The 6,185-nt window shown below is 35.9% G+C and overlaps 1 pseudogene; it reads left to right on the plus strand.

Annotated features, from left to right (window-relative positions):
• Nucleotides 1-1,640: 1,640 nt before the first annotated feature.
• On the plus strand, nucleotides 1,641-5,951 carry LOC120251867 (annotated as a pseudogene).
• The last annotated feature ends 234 nt before the right edge of the window (nucleotides 5,952-6,185 follow it).

The raw sequence follows: 6,185 nt of genomic DNA on the forward strand, positions 1-6,185 counted from the left end.
TAATTTCCTCTCATTCCACACACTGTCTAAAGGACCAAGAAAAAGTACATACATGGTTGAATTTTTTTTTTAGATAAGACCATAATTGGCACCCCACAAGCTCACAAATATAGAGCATTGGGTTTGCAACTGGACTGGCTCCAATATCATTGTTAAAACTGGACTAGACCAAGGCTAAATCCAAACAAAGCAAGTTTGCTTGAGAAACATAGACTCATATTAGCCATTGAAGAACATATTCGCCGTCTTATATATCTCTACTTCTTTCACACTTTTTTCTACAGAATATGTTTAGTTACATGTTTGATTTGCATTTATTATCATATTTGAGCCTGATTACTTTGCTTTGTTTATCTTTCCTTTATCAGCTTGAGTTTTTGGGTTGAATTGAGGTAGTTCATATGTTTTGATTTGCGTCTCATATGATTTAAATATCTATGATTGATTATGCACTATATTTATCATCTATACTCACTTATTATCTCTAATCAACAGGATTAAAATTCCTAATCCTTCATTGCCTTCATTTAGTAAAATTAATTAAGTATTAAGTACAACATATTAGTTGCCAAGTGGTGCCAGTATATGGTTTGCTTTGAAATTTCCAGGTAAGCTGATTTGGACTCTTGCTCTATTTTCTTCATCATACCTTACATCACTACATCATCAATTTCAGAGACATCTTAAACCAAGTTCCTTCTTCTTTAGAGATATGTTCCTCCCCTTTCTTCTTCTCTGAATTTTGTATGGATTGAAGAGATTTATTTCAATTTCTATAGCTTTCTTTTCTAACTTGTTGATTAGTGTTTAACTAGGATTAAGGGAAGAACATGGGCTATCTGATTGTGATATCCTTGCCGCTGCTTCTCTTAATTGCCCTCCTGCTCCTGCTCCTCCACTTCCTGTTATGGCCCAAGAAAAAGTTGTACAAGCTTAATGAGATAAAGAACAGAACAATCTTGTAATGCCAAAATTTTCATAGCTTGTAACTCATGTGATCATAACAGTAATAAATGAATGAATGAATGACTGTATAATTGTGTTGTAGTTAATAGTTCTTGACTGACATGATTTATGTTTCACGGAAATGCACAACTAACTCGTTCATATACCAAATTGCAAAAATCATGTACTATTTAATTTCTTTATCATTATGTAGGGATCTGATTTCTTAATGATATGATCGAGTTCTTTTTATTCTATAAACTATCGAGTAATGAATGAAGGGTATAATTGTGTCGGGTTCTTGATATGCGGTTTGACAATTCTTGATTTGCATGAACTTATGTTTTGGAGGAAATGCACACGAGATGTTCATGTACCAAATTGCATAAATTATATATTATTTCTTTGTCATTATCAAAGTATCTATTTTCTTAATGAAATAATCTTTTTTTTTATAAATTTTCCATTTCTCATTCCAAGCTCACAAAGATGGACTATTTTGTTTCATAAAATAGCTATTTTTATTAAGAACAAAAAGACAATACAAAGAAGTCACAAAAACAAAAACACTATAACTAAACCCAATAAAGCACAGATTACAGCAAACTGAAACCATTAGAATGAAAGATCTTCATTAACCATTTGGGTAAATCTCTCCCTTGATGAAATAGAGAAAGTGAAGTAGTTGATATACTATGGCATGCAAGTTTAACAGCACATTGCTTCCAAGTTTTTGGGACAGTGTGGACCAGGCAGCATCACCTCTTGGAAGGCAGGAGCAACAGATCATGGAAGGCAGCAGTAGCAGCATCTCTTAGAAGGCAGCAGCAGCTCTCCAATTAGTCATCCCATCATCCAGCAGAGTAGAATGAAGAGCCGGGCTGCTAATTAAGATCTGCTTGAATTGAAGCCCATACCAAGATGCAACCTGAATGGCCAAAGCCAACCCTTTAATTTCAGCATCTAACTCCGAATTGATTACAATAGGGTAGCAACCTAACAATAGAATCAAGTTAACAAAACTAGAATATACATTAAAATCAGCCTCAATCCATGTCCCAAAAGCAAAACCATCAGGAAACGAAACTGTTTTCCTAGACAAATTACTAACATCAATCCAGATGGCTTGAGTTCGAGGACACAAATTCAAGAGAGTTTCAGTTGTTGGGAGCCATTCTAATAGACCACAGAATTAGTTTCAGTATATTTCTTGGGTATCTTCACTGACGGAAACCACAACATACAATAACAGCATAAAGAATAACAAGTGGGTATGATAAGTGCTTGAGTAGACATATTTCTATATATGTTTTACATGCATTGAGCATCATTTTAACCACGGTTTATGTCTCATATTGTGTATTTGGTGTTCTTTTATGCATATAGGTTGCGAATGCCTTGAAGAGTAAAAAGGAAGCAAAGATAGGCTACAAAGACACATTGTTGTGAGTTCTTGTTCAATTCAAGGACTAAGACATGAGAGGATTTCATGAACGTGGAGATGTGTGCCAACTTCCAAGAAGATTCAAGTCAATTCACTAGTTGGAAGGCCACAAAGGCAGCTACATCTTCATGTTCCTTCTCTTTGTGAAGATTGCAAGAACTCTCAAATATACGTCGATGAAGAAAAATCTTATAGTCTACCACATGGACGTGTGCCCGGCCATGTGGCCTCAAGAGAAGAGTGTTTGGACCTCGATTATGGAGAGTACTATGGAAATTCCTACAGCCCACCTGGGCGCGTTGAAAATCCATATGGGCACGTGGGGGCACGTGACAGACGCAGTCTAAGGGGTATAAATAGCCGTTTTGCCCTATTCTTTATCATCTTTTGTGCGGCTCTTGAGGAGTGAGATGACTAGGGTTTGGAGAGGAGGTCTTTGCCGATTTGAAGGGTGTTCTTCACCAACTTTGATAGTTTCCTTCGCCGTCATAGCACTTGGGAAGCCACCGGTGACCTAGGTTCAGAGAGGAATCCTTCAAGACGTTGAACCACCAACCAAGGCCAATCAATCATCACGAATTCAAAGGGTTTTCTCTATGGTTTTTGTTGCTTTTCATTGTATTAATCATTGTCTTGTAACTTGCCCCATGGAGAGCTAAACCCTAGTATGTACTTGGGCATGTGAACCCAAGGATCTATTCTTTTGTATTGATTTGCTTTATGTTTCTACTTAATCCGAGTTGATTTGAGTTTTAATCTTGTGTACCCATTGCTTGCATGTTTTATTGATCCTTGTGGTTGATTGTATATGCATGATTTGTTACTTTGATGAGAGAGAGGTCTCCATTAGAGTTAGAACTTCAAAGATAAAGAGGGTTGAGAGGGTGAGTCATGAGATAGTGGAGCGTCCCCTTTCCCTTCCGATTGAGTATTTCCTATCACCGTATTCCCTAGACTCTATGCAACCATATTTGCTGTGAGGCCTGAGATTGAGAGATTTCTCCACCGGGATCTCGTAGGGGGTTAGGGATCCTTCACCAGGAATTACGGTTGGATCTATCTTTAGGAATCGATTTCACTCTTAGGTGTCCCGAGAGCGTATTGCGGTAATATGGGGTGTGAGGTGTTGAGATCGGTCGATTTCTCCACCTTGACCTTGCAGGGGACTAGTACCGGTGGCTTGGAGGCAAGTTCCGGTTGTTCTTGTATTACCTCGACTCATTAGACTCGGCTTAGAAGCATTTAGCAAATCTTGAACTTCATGTTAGATCCTAGGGGTAGCATTGCCCGGGCAGCTCATCTTTATTGATTGAGACACTCCCTCCATTTCACCCTTGCATATTCGTCTCTGGTATTCATTTCTTCACACATTAGATCACCACACCTTTCCATATATCATTAGGCTAGAAAGCAGAGAAGAAGTTACTACTAGTAGCCCTAGTTCATGTGCATTCAACTACCCGACTCACCGGGTATTTTATTACGTCGACACCCGTACACTTGTGGTACACACACGCATATTCGGACGTGTCAGGGTATATTCTTCTATTGAACACAAAATCTGCAGATTAGGAGGTGGCAACAGATCATTGTGATGAGGTGGGGTGGAATACTTGGCATCTTCATTCTCCTCCAAACCAGTATGAACAAAATAGATGGGATTCAGTTTCAAATACAATCGAATTAGATGACAGCAATGCTATCAGAGCAGAACCTTTCAGATCATCAGGTCATACATAAATCATATGAACATAATTCAAAATGTTTATACACAAGATATCAAACTTTCATGTTTATACAACAATGTTTATACATAATGTTTATAAACAAGATATCAAACTTTCATGTTTATATAGCAATGTTTATACATAATGCAAGGAGTAACATCTTGAAGAACATCACATATCCACATAACCCTTCATTCAACCACATGCTTTTTTTAGTTGCAAACAAAGAATTATATGGGACATTTTAAAAAAGCAAATAATTAATGACGAACATTAAACAAAAACAATGTATTGGTGGAATTCACAAACCTTATCAGAGGGAGAAGCCTCCAAACTCTCCATATAAGCCATCCTCAAGCTTTCTCATGCTGCCATAAATTAATGAAAATAATTATGTGAGGTAAAAATTTATGAGCTTACACTTAACTAAAAATGTAAGTTATATTTTTACCTTTTCGTGCTTTAAAATTTTTTTTTCTTCTTGTATAATGAAGATCCACAACAACATTATCTTGCGTAAGGATTGTTGGAGTTTTGATGGGATCTTCAAGGCTCGAACATTGCCCGAACTCATAATATTTTTCTCATCAACTACTTCATGTTTTCTTTTTCTTGGAGAGCGGTGCATGATCTCCACACAAATATACCAGAAGATCACCTACTTGGTCATTAAAAAAATATCAATTAAATGGTTGTCCTGAAAAAATCAACTTACTTTCAGCCACATCTTTTGATGCCTGAAAAGCCTCCTCAGGCATATCATCGACTAGACAATCACCTATGATATTTCAATAAAAAAATCAGTAATTAAAGACCAAAACAACTTACAGAATTCGAAAACTTCAACTGAAAGACCAAAAACAACTTTTTTGATGTTGAGGACTTGATATATAGTAGTCTAGCTATATTATTCATACTACATGGTATTTATATTAATTTTCAAACATATGCTAATTCTATTTAGTACTTCATCCTTAAACCTAATACATAATACGACATTGTTGATTAGGTAGGAAGGAAGTGCAGAATGTTGAGCCTCGTGTAGTTCTGACTTGGAATCAGAGTGTGAAAATTGTATATGGTGCAACAAGAGGTCACAAGGATTTAAGATCAAGTAATGTACTTTTGTTCGAAGATTATGCTCCCAAAATTGTCGATTTTAATCTAACCAACCAGTCACCATACACTGTTGCCCGCCTACATTCAACCCGTGTTTTAGGGACTTTCGGCTACCATGCACCAAAGTAATATTTTTCAACTATTAAACTTCCGAACTTCCATCAGAATGTAAAAATAAATATCGCTTTTCACTTATCAACCATCTAATTATTTTCAGGTATGCAATGATTGGATAATTAACTCAGAAAAGTGATGTGCATAGTTTTGATGTTGTTCTTCTGGAGTTTTTGACAGGAAGAAAACTAGTAGATCACACAATGCCAAATGGACAACAAAGTCTTGTAACTTGGGTGAGTTCTTTTACTCCCTTTAGCTCTTATTCCTTCTATAATTCTTATCAAATCTCTTGATTGAAATTGAATAACTAATCTGTAGGCCACTCCAAGGTTAAGTGAAAACAAAGTTAAACGATGTGTTGATCCAAAGCTAAACAATGAATACCCTCCCAAGGCTGTTGCTAAGGTATATAAAAATTCAATCTTTATATCAAGTATAGATTGAGATTAAAATTGAAGCTGCTCTAATTTAGCTCTTATTCCAAAATTTTACTAATAACAATGAAAATGTTGTGTTAGCTAATACAAAACATTTTGACTCTTAATACAAAAAGAAAAGATAGTTCAATGTGTGTGGCCCTTGTTTCAGAAATGGGATAATAGTAGTGTTTGGTAGGAATTACACAAAGATTAAGCCTCTTGCCAGGAATAAATTAATTGAACTGTTCAATGTTTAGTGTTCAAATAGGGAATAAGGCAAAGATTAAACATCTTATTTTCAGATTAAGACAAGAATAACTTATTCCAAATTACTATGCTATTTCTTTCTTTAAATCTAACAGAGATAGTCTGGAAATTCATCTCATTGTTCATCTATTATCATTATGAGATTTC

Source organism: Dioscorea cayenensis, chromosome 20 (assembly GCF_009730915.1).
Source record: "Dioscorea cayenensis subsp. rotundata cultivar TDr96_F1 chromosome 20, TDr96_F1_v2_PseudoChromosome.rev07_lg8_w22 25.fasta, whole genome shotgun sequence".
NCBI lineage: Eukaryota > Viridiplantae > Streptophyta > Magnoliopsida > Dioscoreales > Dioscoreaceae > Dioscorea > Dioscorea cayenensis.